The sequence below is a fragment of the Dipteris shenzhenensis genome, chromosome 6 (genome assembly GCF_047967505.1).
Source record: "Dipteris shenzhenensis isolate YYH24624 ecotype China chromosome 6, Dip_SZ_1.0, whole genome shotgun sequence".
NCBI classification, from domain to species: Eukaryota; Viridiplantae; Streptophyta; class Polypodiopsida; order Gleicheniales; family Dipteridaceae; genus Dipteris; species Dipteris shenzhenensis.
In genome coordinates this window covers 36,554,249-36,576,549 of record NC_141601.1, presented here as the reverse complement: position 1 = coordinate 36,576,549, position 22,301 = coordinate 36,554,249, and the positions used below count along the sequence as shown (strand labels likewise).

The window sequence follows — 22,301 nt, the reverse complement described above, 5'->3', positions numbered from 1 at the left end:
ACTTTGATAGAGTACAATATCACCAGACTCTATCTCCCCTTGGATCTTTCTAACGCTATCGTCATCCAACCCCAATAAGTGCCTAATATATGTTATCATTGGTTGACGACCTCCCTCCCACACTAATGTCAAAATTTCGAACCACCTTTAGTAATTATCATCCTCATAGGTCATCATATGCATGTCCTTGGTGAAAAACTTGGCACCCATAAACACGTTGAGAATTGACAAATTTTTTTGGGAAAAGCCAAAGGAAAATCATAATCAATACATGTAGTAGCATCAGTTGAGTTTAAATACAACCTCCATAGACAAACTAGTGGTAATGAAGAAGCTAGTAGTGCCACTCTTACTATCCACTCTATAGAGAGTGGAGACGTCCTAAAGAGTGGCACTAATGCCGTTATTTTACAAGGGATGATACTTTTATTATTCTCCCCAAGGACAGAGTGGCATTAGTGCCATTCTCACTCTACACTTTATGAAGAATGGAACTAGTGCCATTCTTCTAAGAGAGTAGAGTAACCCCCCCCGAACGTGTTGCACCTACGGGCCAGCCTGTTGCGCACGCAACAGGTTCAGGAGGGGATCTCCCCCAAGCCCCCCAAGGGAGGAGGCCTGTTGCACACGCAATAGGTTAGGGGGGTTTAATCCCCTTCCCTTAAGAAGAGTGGGGGGCCCTCCCAAAAAAATACAATAAAAATAAATTAATAAATTAAAATTTAATAAATAGATAAATAAATAAATTTAAATAAATAAAATAAAATTTTAAAAAAATTAAATAAAATTTTAGAAAAATTAAATAGCTATGTTTATAAAATAATTTGAATTAAATTAATTATGTAAAAAAATATTAGATAAAAAATAGTATCTAGAAATATAAAAATATATTTTAACTTTTGAAATTTTAATTTTCTATATTTAAATATTTAACTAGCAATTTTTTTAATATTTTGAGTTTAAAAATCATTGTAATTCTTATTTTTAATTTTTGATTTCTTTGCAGAAAACTATGACTTTGAGTTTTGGTTCCAAGGTGTCTTTCAAATATCTTGAACATGCTTGGTATTTTATGGAGCACAAATCAAAGGGTTTTTTGGTGATCACTGCCGAGAATGTGTCAAGCGTGAAATATTCTCCAGAGGCAGTAAGATGGTGGCATGGTCTGAACCATCAACATTAAAGAAAACAATTTGATAGAGGTTGTGTGCAAAGGGAAGAATGACAATGTGGTCTACAAGTTACGAGCTACACACAAACACTTCTTGAAGCCCTTACCAGATTCAATTGAAGGATCCCAAGAATTACTTAGTGCCTTGGAAGCATTGAAGAAAATGTGGGCTACATTTCCAAGTGGTGGTATTGTACCTTCAGGAGCAATAAGTACACCATCTATAACATGTAGCCCTAAAGTTGTACCCCCAATATCTGTGGAAATAACTACGGTATCTTCAGCAAGAGTAACTACAATATCTGCAGCAGTAACTACAGTATCTCTAACTGTACCTACACCATCGACTGCTGCAACTACAGGAACAAGAAGGAGTGATCATGGAGCAGATTCAAGTTCCACAGCTATTCCTAGGAAGAGAGCCAAAATAACTCCTACTCCACATGCAGATCGGTCAAGTGTAGGTTATTTAAAACTAGGCAAAAAATTGGATAGTGATGATCAAGAGGATCCACAAGAAGAAGATACAAGTCTCGCAGACTTTTCTATAACTATGGCAGACTTACATCCTCCAGAGGATGAGGGGTATAGTATGTACACAAACCGCTACATCAACACATCTGACCTAACACCTAAAATGAGCAAAGAAAATGAATTATTTGCTGCTTTTTCATTGCTCGATGGTTGGTTTAGATCTAGATCAGAGTAGATTAGATCATCCTTAGAGGAGAGAAATCCAAAGCAACCAATCAAAACCATGCCCCGAGTCATTCCCTGCACTCACATGAGGTTTGACATCATCACATTTCAAGAAACCCAACCACCATCAATTCACTAAGCAGAATTAAGAGTTTTTCAGAGGTATTGGCTAATTGATCAAGGACAGATTGCACATCATTTGATTTACACACACATGCCATCATTGTAAATCTCTCATTGGCTATTTTTTTGGCATTGTGCACTTTATTTGAGCCTTGTAAAGCCTCTTGGCTATTCTCGGCATCATTTGTGACAAGCCTTGTAATAGATTAGATTATATATTATAGTTCTATCTTCACCCTGATAGTTTATATTTTTGATACAAATAGTGTTTTGTAGTTGATTCAGATGGTGATTTTTCATACTAGATTGAGTACATTTCTTGCACCATGTCTACCACTAGCAACCTCAATTTGGAGGCATCTGCTAAGCTAGACAACTCCAATTATGGCACATAGAAATAGTGAATGGAAACCTTCTTGTCCTTCAAGAAAAATGGGAGCATGTCGATGGGTCTACACCTAGACCATTGGAGGGTCCAGCATCAAATCTCACCAATGTTACAACACAAGTAGTGGGATCTACACCTACATCAATAGTGCCCACACCTACAATAGATTCTGCCATTGCCCTAGCACAAACAAAATGGGACAAGAAAGACAAATATGCATATCATTTGATCAAGTAGAATGTGGAAGATGCCATGCTAGGACAACTCAACATAGTGAAGACATCAAAATAAGAATGGGATATGTCCCACAACCATGTATAAGTTCAAGAACACATCTAGGATTCTCACACTAAGAAACCAAATCAACCAGAGTTTTTGAAATATTAATAAAACAGATTATGCATATGTACCATTAGGGGAGGTTTGAAGTCTCAAAAGGGCCTCGTAAGGAATAGATTAAGAAAGAGATTAACTTCTACAGTGAAGAGGCGAAGGGTTACCATCTCTATAACCCTGTTACCAAGAAGGTAATTGTAAGTTGCGATGTGGTCTTCTCAGAACAGCCGCATGAATTGGAGGAGGATGCTTCCTTCCTGGATAACCAGGACCAGGATATCCATCCAGTACCACCACCAATAGTAGACCGAACTCCCCCAATGGTGCTTGGGAGGATTTAAGACAAAGAAGATGAAGAAGAGCCTGCAAAACCACAACAGCAATGGCCATTCCCGAAGTGGGTAAAGTAGCTTTTGGACGGAAGAGAACCTCCAACCATTGAGGAGGAACCATCCGAACATCACCGTTCCAAGAGATTAGAGGAGCAAAGAAGGGCACAGCAATACTTGGTCAACTATGCTTTGATGACAGAAGTGATCTATGCTGATGAACCCAAGTGTCTTGAAGAGGCACAAGGTGATAATAGGTGGATGGAGGCTATGCAGTCAGAGTATGGCTCCATAATGAAGAACAACACTTGGGACCTTGTGGATCGACCACCAAAACGCAAGGTAATCGGAACCACGTGGGTGTACAAGACAAAGTACAAGTCCGATGGCACGTTGGATAAGTACATGGCTCAGCTCGTGGCAAAAGGATTTGCACAGGTACATGGTTTTGATTATCAAGATACTTTTGCTCCCACAGCTCGACTAACCACAATTCGTAGTGTTTTGGCTTTAGCTGCCCAGGGAAGTTGGCCCGTGTTCCAGATGGATGTGAAATCCACCTTTCTGAATGGAGATCTCAAGGACGAGGTATACGTGGAACAACCACCAGGTTTTGAGATCCCCAGTTCAGAAGGTAAAGTCTGCAAACTGAAGAATGCACTTTACGAGCTGAAATAGGCCCCACGAGTGTGATACCAGCGAATTGATGCCTACTTTTTGCAAAACGGGTTCAGGAGGAGCCCATATGATGCAAATTTGTATATCTTCAGAGAAGGAGGCAGGTGTATGATCATGGTCCTTTATGTGGACGACCTTGTCATAATAGGGAACCATGAAGAGAAGATCTCGCAGACGAAGCATTTGCTAGGAAGAGAGTTTGAAATGACAGACCTCGGACTAATGCATTTCTATTTGGGGATTGAAGTTTGGCAGAAGCCAAAATTGATCTTCATTTCACAGCTTCAGTATGCTGGAGAGATACTGAAGGCATTTGGCATGATTGAGTGCAAGATAGTTGGTACCCCTATGGAGGTTGATGCGAAGCTCTCAAATGAGGATTCATCACCACTAGTGGACGAAGCGAAGTACAAAAGGCTTGTGGGCAGCTTGATTTACCTGTGCAACACACGACTGGACATCAGTTTTCTGACTGGTGTACTAAGCAGGTTTTCCAATAAGCCCCGAGAGAACCATTGGAGGGCAAGGATGTGGGTGCTAAAATACATCAAAGGCAAACTTGATTATGGCATCACCTATACAAAGGGCAACATCTTGACCGGATTCTGTGACTCAGATTGGGCAGGAGACGTGGACAACAGGAGATCAGTGACACGGTACTGTTTCTCACTTGGATCTGGAGTTGTGTCATGGGTTAGCAAGAAGCAACCCACATTTGCTCTTTCTTCTACCGAGGCCGAGTACAAATCTACATGCTTTGCTTCTTGCGAGGCAGTGTGGTTGAGGAGGATTTTGGGGGACATGGGTGTAGTGCAGAACAAGCCTACACAGTTATCATGTGATAATCAGAGTTCCATGGCGATTGCAAAGAATCCAGTGTTCCACGCTCGCACAAAACACATTGAGATTCAATATCACTTTGTACACGAGCTCATCATGGATGGAGAGGTCGACTTGGTGTACTGTCCGACTATAGAGAATGCTGTGGACATCTTCATGAAGGCTCTTGGAAGAGACTTGTGGGAGAGGCATCTTCATTGACTTGGCATTGGGCCGAAAAAGTAAGTTCACTTCCGGGTGGACATTGAGGGGGGGTGTTAGATATCAATGCTCCACTCTCATGTAACTATGCAAGAACTAGCTAATTCTACTTGTAAGCCCCCCATATGAGGAGAAGGCATTTGAGTAGCTCGGTTATTCGGTAGGTCTTGGTTTGGACACCAGATGGGGGCCATGTGTGGCCTGATGGCTGGACGGCTTCAGATAGAGTTGGCCTCGGGGGGGTCACTCATCATATGTAACCCTATCACATGAGTTCAATAGAAGGATATTTTTTATTTCCAAAATTTACAGAAATAAATATACATAAGGGACTATTTTAAATAGTTTTGGAAAAAATTTACAGATTTGTATAGAAAAGGGGTACATTTTATTAATGAAAAATTTATAGATAAGGGATTTTAGAAATATGCCTTGAACGCACATGGTATAGAGGGTTTATACATAGTGACCCCCTCGAGGAGTTGGCACACTGCCAACTAGGCTATATGCAAGTGTGGGAAGGCATCCCTTGACTGACCGCACTAAGGGTAGATAGAGCATTTCTCGGGGCAGCCCACTCTCAGGTTGCGGGGCCTGTTTAGAGCCTCAGATGATCCTGTATGGCTCTGGGCTGAACGGGGACCGTAGGTTAGTTGCTCTATTTTGCGCACCAGTTTTATCGTATGGTCGATGGCCTATTCTGACCCCCAGTCGACCGTTTTGGGTGGACTGGGTCGATCACCCAATGGATCCTAACCGACCGACTAGTGGCTATATAAGAGCAAGCCCGTGAAGCCCATTTCATCATTGGCTACATCAACCCTGATTCCTTAGCATCCAGCCTCCGTCTTCTACTGTTTCTAGCATGCCATCGAAGCTTCCTTCACAGGAGCGCACGGTTGGGAGGCAGCGCCATCTATTGTATCAGTTCTATAGTAATCAAATTTTTTATTCTTCATACTATCTTGTTTTCTCTTGCGTACGAGATCCTGTTATCTGTTGAGCACGGACGTCGTATTATTTTCTTACAAAGTAATCAAGAGGTGATTGCATTAGCTAGCCCACCTAGATGAACTGTGTCTTTCAGTAGCCTAGTCATAGCAGGTCATTTAATGGCATAGGAAAGCATGGCATGATCGTCATATTAAACCAAAGCATTTGGAAAAAGGGATGCTTGTGTTGTTGTGCATGGCACAAAATAGGAAGGACATTTGTGTAGCCTAGACATACACAACAGGGTGTCTACATGGCGATGGAAGCTGGCAGACGACCAATAATAACCTAAACCAATAGAAAATGAAAGAAACCAAAATGCAACCTCAGTAAAGGAAATCCTATGCTAAGCAACCTAGCCTAGCCTACCCTAGCAAAGCAACAAATAAAGTAGGATAAGAAAATGCATACTCATCTCTCTCTTCTTGACTACACCACACTCGACATGTGAAGATATGGACCTCTAGACACTTCACAGTACATAAGCTCTCATGCAAGCACTACTAGCTTGTGGCTGCTTGACAATGGAAGGACCTTACACTTGAGGATGGCTAGTACCATCAGCACACTCAAACAACCCTAGAAAAGAGGAAAGGTTTGCCACTTCAAGTGTCTATGCACGAAGGAACCTCAACCAAGTAATGCAAGAATAAGAACTCTCAATAAGCCTCTCACACTCATAAAAGAATCTCACACTAACAATACTCCAAGAAATAAATGAGAAGAAGAGGGCCCATCTATGTACACACTCCATGCAAGCAAGCGCACATGCGTGGACTCCAGACTAGGGCTAGTGGAATGTGGACTCATCCCACCATGCTCTCAATATATATATAAAATAGGCTAACCCAATGTCATGTGGCATACAATGGCTTGCAACCAATAGGATGTGGAGGTGGGTCTTATCCTCCTACCCGATTGTCCAAACCATATGATATGTGCACACCTAAATGTAATACAAATATAGAGTGCAAAATGTGCACATATGTCTAGCTAGAATCTAACATTGATGGCCATAATGTTAACCCTAGAAATGGGTTAACAACATCCTTAAAGTATCATGTTAAGAAGTTATCACCTTTCATTTTGATATTCACTCGACAGAACTCCATGGAAAACAATTTGACCTAAGGCTGCCATCTTTTTTCAGATCTATAATCCATTCAACATACCTGATTATAGCTAGTGAGAAGTTAGGTGTTGCTTGCCAGGAGCTTTTCCTTGAGCCATGTCTTGCATAGTCCATGCAAGCTCTGATAAACCTGATAAATAGTTGGACTTATGTGAAAATAATTTGCAAGATTGTCCCATGTCCCAAAGGAGGGATTTGGGTGTTGCGAGTTGAACACTTTGAGTACTTTGTCTTGCTTCATGACCAATGCACTTTGAGACATGTTAGTGACTTCTGTTGTTTAGACTTGATAGAGTACAATATCACTAGACTCTATCTCCCCTTGGATCTTTCTAACACTATCGTCATCCAGCCCCAATAAGTGCCTAATATATGTTATCGTTGGTTGACGACCTCCCTCCTACACTAATGTCAAAAGTTTGAACCACCTTTAGTATATATCATCCTCATAGGTCACCATATGCATGTCCTTGGTGAAAAACTTGGCACCCATAGACACGTTGAGAATTGACAAAATTTTTTGGGAAAAGCCAAAGGAAAATCATAATCAATACATGTAGCAGTAGCAACTGAGTTTAAATACAACCTCTATAGACAAACTAGTGCTAATGAAGAAGCTAGTAGTGCCACTCTTACTATCCACTCTATAAAGAGTGGTGACATCCTAAAGAGTGGCACTAATGCCATTATTTTATAAGGGATGATACTTTTATTATTCTTCCCAAGGAGAGAGTGGCATTAGTGCCATTCTCACTCTACACTTTATGAAGAATGGAACTAGTGCCATTCTTCTAAGAGAGTAAAGTAAGAATGGCACTAGTGCCACTCTCCCTTTTGTGAAAATTCCCACAATCAATAGAATTTCCGATAATCAACAAAAAATTTCCCAAATTTAGTGAAATTCAACTAATTTCAAAACTCCCAAAATGCATTATTTTCCCCACTGTATTTAATATAGTGTTAGCTTTTTCTTATTACGAAGGGTTGACCCTCCTCCCTCCCCTCCCTTCCCCTCTCCTCCAGCTTCTCACCCCCTCTCCTCTTGCTTCCCCCGTCTCCTCCCTTCCCCTCTCCTCCCACTTCCCCCCTCCCCTCTCTGCCCCTCTCCTCCTGCTTCCCATCCCCTCTCCCTCTTCCTTCTCCCTGTTCCTTTTATTCTCCCTCTCACCCTTCCTCTAGCCCATCCTCCTCTCCCTCCTCTCCCTCCCTCCCCTTCCCCTTCCAGCAACAAATCCTCTCCCTCTTCTCCCTCCCTTCGCTTCCCTTTCGAGGCGACCTTTTCTTTTGCAGAGGCAGGGGCTTGGAGGTGAGGTGGCATTGGCGAGGCCCGAGGGAGGGGGAGCAAGGCTCTGGGGGAGGGGTTGGCGATGCAGGGGAGCGAAGGAGGGGGAGGCAGGAGGCAAGGAACGGGGTGGTGGAGGATAGGTCGAGGGGGAGGCAGGAGGCGGGGAGCGGGAAGGCGGAGGAGAGGAGCAAGGGTGATTGAACCCCCCTCGAACTTGTTGCACCCGCGGGCCGGCCTGTTGCGTGCACAACAGGTTCAAGGGGGGTTAATCAACCTCCCCCAAGCCCCCCAACGGAGGGGGACCTGTTGCACGTGCAACAGGTTAGGGGGTTTAATCCCCTTCCCTTGAGGAGAGTGGGGGGCCTTTTGGGCCCCCAAAAAAATAAAATAAAAATAAATAAATAAAATAAATTTGAATAAATTTTTAAATAAATAGATAAATAAATAAATTTAAATAAATAAAATAAAATTTTAGAAAAATCAAATTAAATTTTAGATAAATTAAATTAAATTCTTTTATCTATGTTTAGAAAATAATTTGAATTAAGATAATTATGTAAAAAATATTAGATAAAAAATACTATCTAGAAATATAAAAATATATTTTAACTTTTGAAATTTCAATTAAATTTTTATTTTCTATATTTAAAGATTTAATTAGTAATTTTTTTAATATTTTGAGTTTGAAAATCATTGTAATTCTCATTTTTTATTTTTGATTTCTTTGCAGAAAACTATGACTTTGAGTTTTGGTTCCAAGGTGTCTTTCAAATATCTTGAACATGCTTGGTATTTTATGGAGCACAAATCAAAGTGTTTTTTTGGTAATCACTGCCGAGAATGTGTCAAGAGTGAAATATTCTCAAGAGGCAGTAAGAAATGGTGGCATGGTCTCAACCATCAACACCAAAGAAAACAATTTGATAGAGGTTGTGTGCAAAGGGAAGAATGACAATGTGGTCTACAAGTTACGAGCTACACACAAGCACTTCTTGAAGCCCTTACCAGATTCAATTGAAGGATCCCAAGAATTACTTAGTGCCTTGGAAGCATTGAAGAAAATGTGGGATGCATTTCCAACTGGTGGCGTTGTACCTTTAGGAGCAATAAGTACACCATCTATAACATGTAGCCCTCAAGTTGTACCGCCAATATCTATGGCAATAACTACGGTATCTTCAGCAAGAGTAACTACAATATCTGTAGCGGTAACTACAGTATCTCCAACTGTACCTACACCATCGACTGCTACAACTACAAGAACAAGAAGGAGTGATCGTGGAGCAGATTTAAGTTCCACAGCTATTCCTAGGAAGAGAGCCAAAATAACTCCTACTCCACGTGCAGATTGGTCAAGTGTAGATTATTTAAAACCAAGCCAAAAATTGGATAGTGATGATCAGGAGGATCCACAAGAAGAAGATACAAGTCTCACAGACTTTTCTATAATTGTGGCAGACTTACATTCTCCAGAGGATGAGGGGTACATTTGGGGATTTTCACAATTCAGCATGGCCACAATGCTTATTGATCCAGCTTCGTTGTTCACAAACCAAAGAAAGCTAGATAAGACATTTGCATGCAAATTGTATGAAGATACGAGAAAAACAAGAACTCTAGTTGCCACTAATATCACTCTTTGTCCTATGGCATTTAAGAGACTTCAAGAAGATGATCTTACATTGCCTCATGTCACATTTCAAAAGCACGTGGACTTTCTTGATGCTTTTGAGAACTTTAGAAGGAGTGACTTTGTTCATGGAGAGGCTTTGTACCAAATCCGATATGGGACTGACATCGATAAGAGATACATGCTGGCAAAGAATAGATTCTTGGAAAGATGCAAGTTTGAGTCCATTGATGGGCAACACTTTTGTGAAGCTTGCAGGATCGCCCTTGATGAGGGAAGAAAAGGAAACTCACCACAGATTGAGTGGATGGAAAAATTTCAACTGGTCATTTGTCATGTATGCATATGCTTCAATGGATGCAGATGCCACACCAGCAAAGGATCTAAGAGGTAAAATGCCAAAGGTTGTTGAGACAGAACACATGGACATATGTTATAAAATAATTTGAATTAAATTAATTATGTAAAAAATATTAGATAAAAAATACTATCTAGAAATATAAAAATATATTTTAACTTTTGAAATTTCAATTAAATTTTTATTTTCTATATTTAAAGATTTAATTAGCAATTTTTTTAATATTTTGAGTTTGAAAATCATTGTAATTCTCATTTTTTATTTTTGATTTCTTTGCAGAAAACTATGACTTTGAGTTTTGGTTCCAAGGTGTCTTTCAAATATCTTGAACATGCTTGGTATTTTATGGAGCACAAATCAAAGTGTTTTTTTGGTGATCACTGCCGAGAATGTGTCAAGAGTGAAATATTCTCCAGAGGCAATAAGAAATGGTGGCATGGTCTCAACCATCAACACTAAAGAAAACAATTTGATAGAGGTTGTGTGCAAAGAGAAGAATGACAATGTGGTCTACAAGTTACGAGCTACACACAAGCACTTCTTGAAGCCCTTACCAGATTCAATTGAAGGATCCCAAGAATTACTTAGTGCCTTGGAAGCATTGAAGAAAATGTGGGATGCATTTCCAACTGGTGGCGTTGTACCTTCAGGAGCAATAAGTACACCATCTATACATGTAGCCCTCAAGTTGTACCGCCAATATCTATGGCAATAACTACGGTATCTTCGGCAAGAGTAATTACAATATCTGTAGCGGTAACTACAGTATCTCCAACTGTACCTACACCATCGACTGCTGCAACTACAGGAACAAGAAGGAGTGATCATGGAGCAGATTCAAGTTCCACAGCTATTCCTAGGAAGAGAGCCAAAATAACTCCTACTCCACATGCAGATTGGTCAAGTGTAGGTTATTTAAAACTAAGCAAAAAATTGGATAGTGATGATCAGGAGGATCCACAAGAAGAAGATACAAGTCTCGTAGACTTTTCTTTAACTGTGGCAGACTTACATCCTCCAGAGGATGAGGGGTACAATTGGGGATTTTCACAATTCAGCGTGGCCACAACGCTTATTGATCCAGCTTTGTTGTTCACAAACCAAAGAAAGCTAGATAAGACGTTTGCAAGCAAATTGTATGAAGATACAAGGAAAACAAGAACTCTAGTTGCCACTAATATCACTCTTTGTTCTATGGCATTTAAGAGACTTCAAGAAGATGATCCTACATTGCTTGATGTCTCATTTCAAAAGCGCGTGGACTTTCTTGATGCTTTTAAGAACTTTAGAAGGAGCGACTTTGCTCATGGAGAGGCTTTGTACCAAATCCGATATGGGACTGACATCGAGAAGAGATACATGCTGGCAAAGAATAGATTCATGGAAAGATGCAAGTTTGAGCCCATTGATGGGCAACACTTTTGTGAAGCTTGCAGGATCACCCTTGATAAGGGAAGAAAAGGAAACTTGCCAAAGATTGAGTGGATGGAAAAGTTTCAACGGGTCATTTGTCATGTATGCATATGCTTTAATGGATGCAGATGCCACACCAGCAAAGGATCTAAGAGCTAAAATGCCAAAGGTTGTTGAGACAGAACATATGGACATCAAGAAAAAGGCCTTGTAGTCCCTTGCCTAAGGTAGAGCAATTGGTGGTTTAGATGATGGTTCTCCATTCAGCTTCTCCTATGATATCTTGCTATATCAAAGAATGATACAAATTTTGCACACATCAATGGCATTGATACAGAGCATTTCATAACAATGAGCGGTGATGCTTGGGAGAAGCCATGTGTATTTTTCATAGATGAATTGCAAGACCTGCAGTGTCACGGATAGTTGAACTTGTGCAGTTTATCATAGAAGGTCCTATGGCAGATAAGAAAAGATCAACGTTGGTCCTGTTCATGATAGAATCACAAAGGGATGCCTTGTATGTGAGTTTGACATCTACATTTGGGTATTTACTTTCAAAAGTATACCATGGTATAGTCCTACGCAATCATATGACTGTCTTGGAAGGCACTGCCATTCAAGTCTTGCAGCCTTTCTTGATGTGCTTCTTATCTAGGTGTGGTGGCAATCTAATCAAAATTCCTTTAAGGACTCTCGAGCTTCATTACTTTGAGGACAATAAGTTTACACTACAAGGCACAAGCACTTTTTCGATGAAAATACCAACCTTTTTTACACTAAAAAGTTTTTTTTGACGGGCACAAAAATGTCGCTATTAGCATCGAAAAAGAAGCATCGCTACATAAGCGTCGCTATATAAGCATCGCTATATAGCGACACTAATAAACATCGCTATATAGCGACACTGGTAAACGTCACTATATAGCGAGGATTAACAGAAGCTTAAAAAAAACATTAGTGGTGCTAAACAAGGCCATAGCAAGCCCTGTTTTACCCCACTAATGTTATTTTTTAAGTAATTCAAAAGAATGTTGTTTGTTACACAATTTTCTTTGTGAAAAGGGTGATACAAAATCGCTCAAACGAGCCGAGCGGCAGAAGCATATACATGTCAAAGATATACAACATTGTTTGTTACAAAATTACCCTTTCAAAAGAGAGGAGAAAAGAAGAAAAGAGGGGAAAAAAGAGAAAAAGAGAGAAAGCATATGCTTATGAAAAGAAGAGAAAAGAAAATGAAAGAGAGGAAATAAGAGAGGGAAAAAGAAGAGAAAGAAGAGAAAGGAAGAGGGGAAAAGAGAAGGAAAAAAGAGAGGGGAAAAGCATATGAGCATATGCTCATGAATAAGCATAAGCATATGAGCATAAGCATAGGCAAATGCATATGCTTAAGAAAAGAATAGAAGAGAGGATGAAAGAGAAAAAATAAGAGAGGGGAAAAGAAGAGAAGGAAGAGAAAGGAAGATGAGAAAAGAGAAGAAAAAAAGAGAGGGGAAAAGCATATGAGCATATGAGCATATGCTCATGCATAAGCATAAGCATATGAGCATAAACATAGGCAAATTTATATGCTTATGAAAAGAAGAGAAAAGAGGATGAAAGAGAGAAAATAAGAGAAGGGAAAAGAAGAGAAGGAAGAGGAAGAGGGGGGAAAAGAATGAAAAAAGAGAGGGGAAAATAGCATAAGCATAAAAGAAGGAAAAAGAAGAGGGAAAAATAAGAAAATAGAGGAGAAAAGAAGAAAAGTGGAGAAAAAAGAGAAAAAGAGAGAAAGCATATGCTTATGCTTATGCATGAGCATATGAGCATATGCTCATGCATAAGCATAAGCTTATAAGAGAGATACATAGACAAATGAATATGCTTATGAAAAAAAGAGAAAAGAGGATGAAAGAGAGGAAAAAGAGAAAGAAAGAGGGGAAAAGAGAAGGAAAAAAGAGAGGGGAAAAGAAGAAAAGAGAGGAAAAAAGAGAAAGAATATGCTTATGCTTATGCATGAGCATATGAGCATATGCTCATGCATAAGCATAGGCAAATGCATATGCTTATGAAAAGAGGAGAAAAGATGATGAAAGAGAGGAAATAAAAGAGGGGAAAAGAAGAGAAAGAAGAGGGAAAAATCATATGAGCATATGCTCATACATAAGCATAAGCATATGAGCATAATCATAGGCAAATGCATATGCTTATGAAAAGAAGAGAAAAGAGGATGAAAGAGAGGAAATAAGAGAGGGGAAAAGAAGAGAAGTAAGAGGAAGGAAGAGGGGAAAAGAGAATGAAAAAAGAGAGGGAAAAAGAAGAAAAGAGAGGAAGAAGAGGAAATAAGAGAGGGAGGAAAAGAGGGGGGAAAGAGGGAGGAAAAGAGGAAAAGAGGAAAAGAAGAGGGAATAAGAGAAGAGAGGGGAAGAAAGGGTTCCTACGCCCATCACTGTAGCTAGCACTTAAAGCACTAGCTGCAGACCACAATGCAAATAACGGAAACAAAAAAAGGAAAAAAGAAGAAGCACTTTCTTACCTGGAAAAGTCCCGCTCGGTGTTTCGTGGACTGGCCCTACAAAAGAGAGGAAACATACCATTTTTCAGATAACTAGTTAGAGGAAGGAGCAGTTTGGAGAAGCAACTTTCCAAAGGGATTGGATTAAGGAGACAAGCATAAGCCTACAAACAAGGAGAAAGCATGAAAGGAAGGGAAAGAGGAGGAAGAGAAATACCAAAAAGAGAAGAGCAAATCTCGTTTTTTGTTCTGAATCCCTGAAAATCAAGCATGAAAATTAGCACATAGGCTTAGCAATGCAAGGAGAAACATGCTTCACCTCTCACAAAATAAAATCTCACAAAAAATGAACCTACATTGCTTAAAGAGACACACCTTCTTGAAAAACTTCCTTTCACATAAGTAGAGAAGGAGAAGGGTGGAGAGGGAGCACAAGTGTCAATGGGAGAGGGGCTTGGTAGGGGTGAGGAGTGTGGGGAAGAGGATTACCAAAAAGCGAGCGAAGAAAAGCGAGCAAGGCCAAATAAGCGAGCGTGGACAAACAACAATGCAAGGTGTTATCTGTTTAATAACAGCCACATCATATTCATCCAGGACAGCCAATTACCACAATTTATGCTCTAAGAAAGCTTAACCACTCGCCTGCATCTTGGCTAGCATGTTTCCAGAAGTACATGTTCAAATCATGTTTCCTTTGTTGTGAAAAAGTAATGATAAAATAAAACATTGAATGCTTTCAATAATGAGAATAGTAACATATTACATTAACTGCTCTTCATGTTGTCAGAAGTCACCTTTTTTCTAAAAGTTATTAACTCCATAGCACAAAAAGCATATGTCATACAAAAAAAAGTTGATAGAAAAATTTGATGCTTTAAAATATCTTCCAACCAACCCTTGGAATGATTGTACAAAATGTTTTTTTGTGCATTGCCAAAACATGGAAGCACACCTATATATATCATCCGCTTCCAAAGGAAATATAAAAAAGGCATCTAGGCTGCCTACTAAATGCTTCATGGGTTTCTTCCACCTTCAAAAAATACAACTTAGTGTAGCATCATGCAAGGAAGCACACCTACATATATTATCCGATTCTGAAGGAATTGAAAAAAAAGGGCATCCAAGCCATACACTACATACTTGATGGGTTTCTTCTACCACCCAGAGCTTGAAACAATTCAACTTTTGTCAATGCAGCCTGATGCATAAACTGATGCACCATTTCAGTTAAGCCCAAGACAACAATAAACACGAAGTATATGTGCTTGCAAGGCATGTAGGGACTTTTTCTTGCTTCCCTTTCTGTGAAATCAAGGCATGTGCAACGTGGGAACTCTGAAATCAAGACACTATATGTTAGCCCCTTAGACATTGATCCTGTTGTACGAACATGGAATACATGCACCTCATGTGGAATAATGATGTTCTCTCTCACCACCTCCCCATTTTCTGTAACTGCCTTGTGTATCCTTTCGTTGAAATCTTTATTCAACTTACTTCTCCATGAAACAAGCTTTCCATCACGATGAGAAGGGCGCACATGGCTAGGTGTATGGATCTGCTGTGCATAAGGAGGTCCCATCACACCAATAGAATCATCACTATTAAATACGAAACCTGCCCTTACAAGGGCACCCCTCTCGTCTACAGTCATTGATGTCCCACTTGCAACCTTCCATACACCTGGAGAGACCCCAGGAACACCTTGAATGGATTTATCCACATTCCATGTATGGGTGACAGAAGTATTACAAAACCATACAAACTGCTCTGTCACTCCATGAGAATGTTGCCTTCTTCCCTTAAAACAAGGGGCTGGCACACCATAACTTGCACTTCTACCAAGTGCATTGATTAGTGCCCCACATCGTCTCCGACTCTCTGCCAAGTAGCCAAAGCATGTGACAACGCTATGTGGTTCTGTTCTCCTGATCGCCCAATTGGCTTCATGAATATCTATCTCTCTACAAACCACGTCCTGTGATGGACTTTTAAAATCAATTTGTCTTCTTTTTCCTATCACTCTCCTTGTTGTCACTGTCATGTATTCTGGTCGATGACTATCATTTGCATGGACCGATGTTGAACATTTTGAACCCCTCTTTCTTCTTATGCTCACCGATTCTGTTATTGGCCTATTCATCTCAGGAGATTGTATCCCACCCTCTTCAATCACTATGTGTGATAAATCCACAAGCCTATTTCTGTCCCCTTTACCAGACCCACTACCATCAAGTATTCTTCGCCGGAGAGCATCCAAATTTGGTCCTGTACCCAAGTGTCTTCCATTCATAAAGGCATTGTAGTGGGCACTCTGAAGGACACTCATTGCAAGATCTGCTGCACAAGCATCATACAATGTTATGTGTTTTGCATATCCATGTGCTGCTCTCATGCTAGAATGTTTTGTCTCTGAAAGGTTCACTGTAGGAACAAATCCAGAGTGCTCTTCTTGCTGCAAGAACATTCCCCCCCACTGGTTGACTCTAACATCCCACCAAGCAAGCCACGTATGCAATGTTGGTAGCTCACCCTCCTTCACATGAATTGGGGACCAATACAAATTCAATGTTTGTTTGCATTGGTCTGCAGAAGTTGAAGTTGTTGCCTCTCTCCACTTCCGACATAGAAGTTTATGCTCCTCCTGAAATTGCGGCTTAATGCATCGTCTCGTGTGCTCAACCATGCTCATCTCCCAATGGAAAACACAAGTTCTTTCTCTACCATCCATCACATTTTCCGGTCCCCCATTGTAAACAGTGCGGACAGCCAGCCAATTTGCTCCTGCTCCATCTGCCATGAATCCACGGAATTCAGGTTTTTCAAAACCATTCTTCTCCATTGTATTGTTCAGTAGCTCCCAGAATCGAACTTGAGCATGGTTATCCTCCACCTTGAATTCACATATTGCTATAGTTAATAGTTCCCTTATGAATGGGTCATACACATGAGCACCCATTGTTGACCATCCCCTCACTCGATGCACATGGTCAAAATGAACCCATTGTGATCCCAAGCTCCCACCAGGCCGCATGCGATTCACTAGATCAACTCCTGATCCTGGACCAATGGTCGACATTTTGAAGATATGTGGTTGTTGTTCATCTTGCAATTGTTCAGGAAATAGGATACTTTGTAGGTATGGATATTTGCATCTCCTCTTTAAATCAAGTATTGAATCCATTCCACCATCCCCTCCTCTAGCCTCACTTCTTGCGCTCTGCACCACTCTCTGAAGCCTCCTTCTCTGGGTCATTGGTGTAATGGTTTCAAGCACTTCTTCGAACTTTTGATCATCTAGCGGCTCCACAACAACCCCATCCTTTGCTAGCATCATCTCCATCACAAGGTCTTGTGTCACAGACACCTCGATTTTTTTGCAAGAGGAATTTCCATTCAACCTTGCACGCATTGAAATGAGATCATCTACTTGCATTTCCTTTGCTCGACTTCTACCTTTTTCAACTGGATGGTCATGGAAACCCACATGCACTGCACATCTCGTTGTCTTCACTCGTTCATGGGGAAAGCAATAATATATAATAGCACTGCATAGGTAAACACACTCTGGTATTGCATCACAATGCTTGCACACAAGTGACCCCAAGGCTGGATCAATGGGACCAGGTAGAGGAGGTCTCCTAAGCTTTCCTTTCCATTGTGTATCATTTAAAACTCCCATTCGTTCAAGGAAAGGACAATCCAAATTACAACATCTCAAATAACCTGAACATCTACTCATTCTCACAACACCATTGAAGCAGTCTTGCGAACATGTGGAATATTTTGTCCAAACATGACCATCAGTATTCTGTTCCATTCCAGACATTGGTGAACCCTTAGGCATAGGTGGAAGTTCGAAGACAATATATCCATCATAAGTTAGAGGAAGCTCAGTAACTTTCTCCACTCGAACTGCAGATTTGAGCGCAAGATGAAGAGAACTATTCAAAGGCATCCTCTCTATCAGTGAAACCACACTATTTAGTTCATGATTCATAAAGTGACCATGAGAACCTCTTTTATAGGGCATGTGAACTCTTAAGGTTGATTGTTGGCTACCACTAATCTTGAACCCTTTCTGACCATCCTCTAAGTTTACCACTGGAAGTACAATGGCAAGCTCATCTATTCCGATTTCTTGATGCAGCTCAATGTCCTCGTTCTCAATGTGAAAGTGTTCCTTAAGCTCCACCAATGAAACCTCCAAGAAAGGAGTGTCAAAACGAATGGTCAATGATTCGTGTTCTCCAAAGCGAATGAAAACTAAGAAAGGCATGATTCAAATGCTAGAGCCAAGATGTAGCACCAGACGACACCAACCAAAGAACAAGAGAAAAGCTAGCTACAGAAAGGGTCCGAAAGCAGGGAGGCAAAAGAAGAAATGGCATAGATGTGTTGGAGACCGAAGAGAATGGAGCAAAGAGAAGTGTTGAAAGAGCCACTGAGAGGGATTATGGGAGAGAAGAGAAGAAGCAAGTTCGTCTCTGTAAGTGTCAAATGCAAATGGATGTCACTATTAGCATCCAAGGTGGTCGTTTAACTGCATGTCATTCAGTAAGGGTGTACATTTAATATAAATGAATAAAAAGAGAAGCAACTTTCAAATTTATATAATTGAACGACTAAAATATCAAGAAAAAAATTAAAGATTTATAATTACTATATTTTACTAGAGTAATAGTTAGAATGAGTAGTATCTTCAAATCCATATCTAAAATGAAAACTATCAAAACGTGTTAGTTTACTTCACATTTGCATGAACGAGCAATATTACTATTTCCATCATGAGTCATTACAAGGTGTTCTCCTCACTATTACAAGGGTTATGCGGTTTCTGGCGTTACCCATACCCACGTCTTCTCCTACCGTCTAATAATGACCAGGCCTGCAAAATCTGATAAAATCGTTTCTCTAAAGGCTAGGCCTGCCATTGACTGAGTGTTGGGCGGGATGATAGGTCCATTGGAATTCGAGTGGAGTAAATGCTGAGTAAATGCTCATAAAAGAAGAAGATCTCAAGAAGAAGGAAGCAGACGCGAGGCTTCCTTCTTCACTTCTACCAACCAATGGCTCGTCCACTTCCTTCTTCACTTCCACTTCCGCCAACCATCAGTTGCAGTGCGTCCAACCCATAAATCGTTACATTACATGCACAATTTCCATACCTCCTTGCCATATGGCCACAGTTTTGCTTCCTCACCCTTTAGGCTCTTTTATCTTCCTCCTCCTCTTGACTGGTATTCTGTTTCCTCCTTGCACCGCCCATCTCACCCTTTCCCCTTGCCTTCTACCCTTCCCGCATTGAAGATACTTCTTTTGTTTCTTTTGCGTCTTCTTGTACAGCCGCCTTTCTAGGGGATTGCCATACGCGACTCGCTGGCGAGAATGTTATACAGGTGTGGAGCGCTCCTATCTTTCTCCTTTCCTGACATACTGCTGCTTGCTTTTCCCGGTTTAACGGCGCTTTTGACGGATAAAGCAGAGTCGTATTGAAGTCTTGGACGAGTACGACGCTGCCTCCAATCGGCGCTTGCTCCAATTGCGAGGTAACGGTATTTTTTGGGGCGCATTCTTGGTTGCAGCAGCAGACATTGGCTTCTTCCAGGCAACGACACAGATTATAATAGTTTGTATAGGAATAGCGATGGTAAATTATTCAAGTGGTTACCCCAAGCTAAAACCAAAAGAGCAGAAAACGAGGCGCTGAAGAGTAACGGGTTTCGAATTTTGCAGATCATTGCATATATTGCCCACGACTAGTATGCTTTCCAACCGTGCTTGAACCCCAGCTTGAGTCTTGACAAAATAGGCCACCTACACTCCAAGTAATGCCTCCCTCTAAATGTTATCTACACTCCAAGTAGCTTCCCTCTAAATGTTATCTACACTCCAAGTAATGCCGTGCTATCTAAACGTCGGTTTGCGAGCTCTTGAACTTTTGGCGTTGTTCTATTGTGTAGAGGAGCTCGCAGAACTTCAAATTCACGGCAGCTTCAATCCTCTTCTTTTGGCGTTGTTCTATTGTGTAGAGGAGCTCGCAGGACTTCCAATTCACAGCAGCTTCAATCCTCTTCTGTGGGTGTTAAGGTATTTTATGTCTACGTTTCTGATTTTCTTCGACGTTCCTCGTAGAACTGATGGTAACCGACTAGAACTTGTAGAACCTTCGCTTCCGTCGTTATCTTCTACTTTCTTAAAAAATGCCATTCATCTTACGATAACTTCTTACGGCCATTACCCTTTGCTACGAGATTACCCTTCCTCACCCCCTCGGCTCGCCGCCTCGGCTTCCTTCCTTACCCCTCTCGTCTTCCTCGTCTTCCTCTCGTCTTCCTTCCTTTCCTTCCTCGTCTTCCTCTCGGCCTTCCCTGCTACTCCTCTGCTTTCCTGCTCGTGGCCAGTTTTTTGGCTGCCTGTCTCTAGTCTTTCGCGTATCTTGTTGCTCCCAAAGCCTCCAAATCTGGCTGCTCATGATCTCCTACTACGGGTACTTTACGACGGTCTCTAATTACCTTGCTCTCAATGTCTTTTGCTATGCACGTTTCGGATGGAACCTTAACTACGTGTGAACAACCTTTCTCTTCATGGTGGACAATCATCTTTCGTGTAGCTCTAGCTCTGGGCTTTCGTTTTCTTCTTGCTTGTAGCTCTAGCTTTGGACGCCTCTCGTATAACCTCGCATAGCTTCTTTCTTGTGGCTCTACCTTCCTGCCCTTAACGCGCTGCCTCTTTTGCTGCCCCAGGCAGTCCAGCTGCCACCACAGCTAAGAGAGGGCTGTGGTGGCAGTTGGACTGCCTGGGGCAGCAAAAGAGGCAGCGCGTTAACGCGCTGCCTCTTTTGCTGCCCCAGGCAGTCCAACTGCCACCACAGCATTTGGAGCGGATTAGATTCTTGATTTGCTAGATTGGCTAGAAGGTGCTTCTAAGGCCGAAGAGAATAGGGAATAGTTGGGTTTTCGGGTTCCCCGGTCACACCGAAACGTATCGATCGTTTGCCTTTTCCCTCTCTTCTTCGTCTAGCTTTTCCGGGTTCTTTCCTTTTTCTTCTTTCAGATTTCGATTCCATTGGTTTTTTGAACCTGGCCTTCCAACTTCGGTGCTGCCTGGACGACCACGGCAGGCAAGAAAACCACCAGCCCTCCAGGCACTTGCATTCTTTATTGGTTACAGATGTCGAGGCAGGAAATTTATGTCGAATCGTGCCTTTCGTTTTTACTAGCCTGTCATGCAATGCAGGGGAGTGTTGGTGACAGGAGCGGCAAGGTTCGTTGGCTCTTCCGTATCTCTTGCCCTGAAGAATCGAGGCGATGGCGTGGTGGGTCTTGACAACTTCAACGACTATTATCCAATTGCTTTGAAGAGAGCGAGAGCTGCAAATCTAAAGAAAGCTGGCATGTGAGTGGACGAATCCCTGCCGCATTTGGCGAATCAAGCTAGATCTTTACGAGGATTCTTACAGCTCTTTTTTCCTTATGAGGTGTACACACTTCATTATCTGTTTGGGGCTTTGCCCTCGTGATATGTATTGCATATGTTTTCATAAACAAACCCTTTATCATATATATATGTGAAAAAGCTCTCATGTTTTTTTGAGCATATGGAAAGATTTGAGAAGACCTTTGAACCTGCCATAGGTTATACTCTATCTGTTGTTACATGTTGTTTCTTGTTTTTAGTTTTGGTTTTTATTGAAAAGGTTTTGAGAACTATGATTGGAAAAATGCCTTGTTTTTTGTCTTTTCAGGATGACAGGAAAAAAAGGCAGAAAAGTTCAAGTGGCACATTCTACAAAGGTGACAAGAGGAACAAAAGTAGATCACAATGTTGAATCATCAGTAGGTGGAACCGAAGAGCAAGAAAGTGTGGTGGGTCTAGAGGTTGAAGTATCATCAACTCAAAGAGATGAAGGTCCAAGAGTGGAGGAGGATGAGTTGGATGATAGTGAAGTTCAGGTGGAAGGAGGAGGTGATGTGATTGGCAAATGTAGGATGCTTGATTCAAACCAGTGTCCTCGCATTCCCTTGTGTAGGTTGATACCTTATGCAAGAGTGAGAGGACTTCGTGATGATGTATCTTCACTCAAAAGTACATTTCAAGTGGAGGGCTATCTCCCGGAGAAAGGGTCTTTCATTGTATCTGTCTGCAAGAGTGATGGAGGGGAGATAGTTGTGACAGATGATATGAGGAAGAGTTGGTCTCCCACCTGGAGAGAGGTGGATGAG

At 41.2% G+C, this 22,301-nt stretch overlaps 1 protein-coding gene across 1 annotated transcript in view; it reads right to left on the bottom strand.

The window, feature by feature from the left end:
• Positions 1-22,301, bottom strand: part of LOC147901125 (copper transport protein ATX1-like) — a 193,707-nt gene that overhangs the window by 126,109 nt on the left and 45,297 nt on the right. The window lies entirely within an intron of this gene.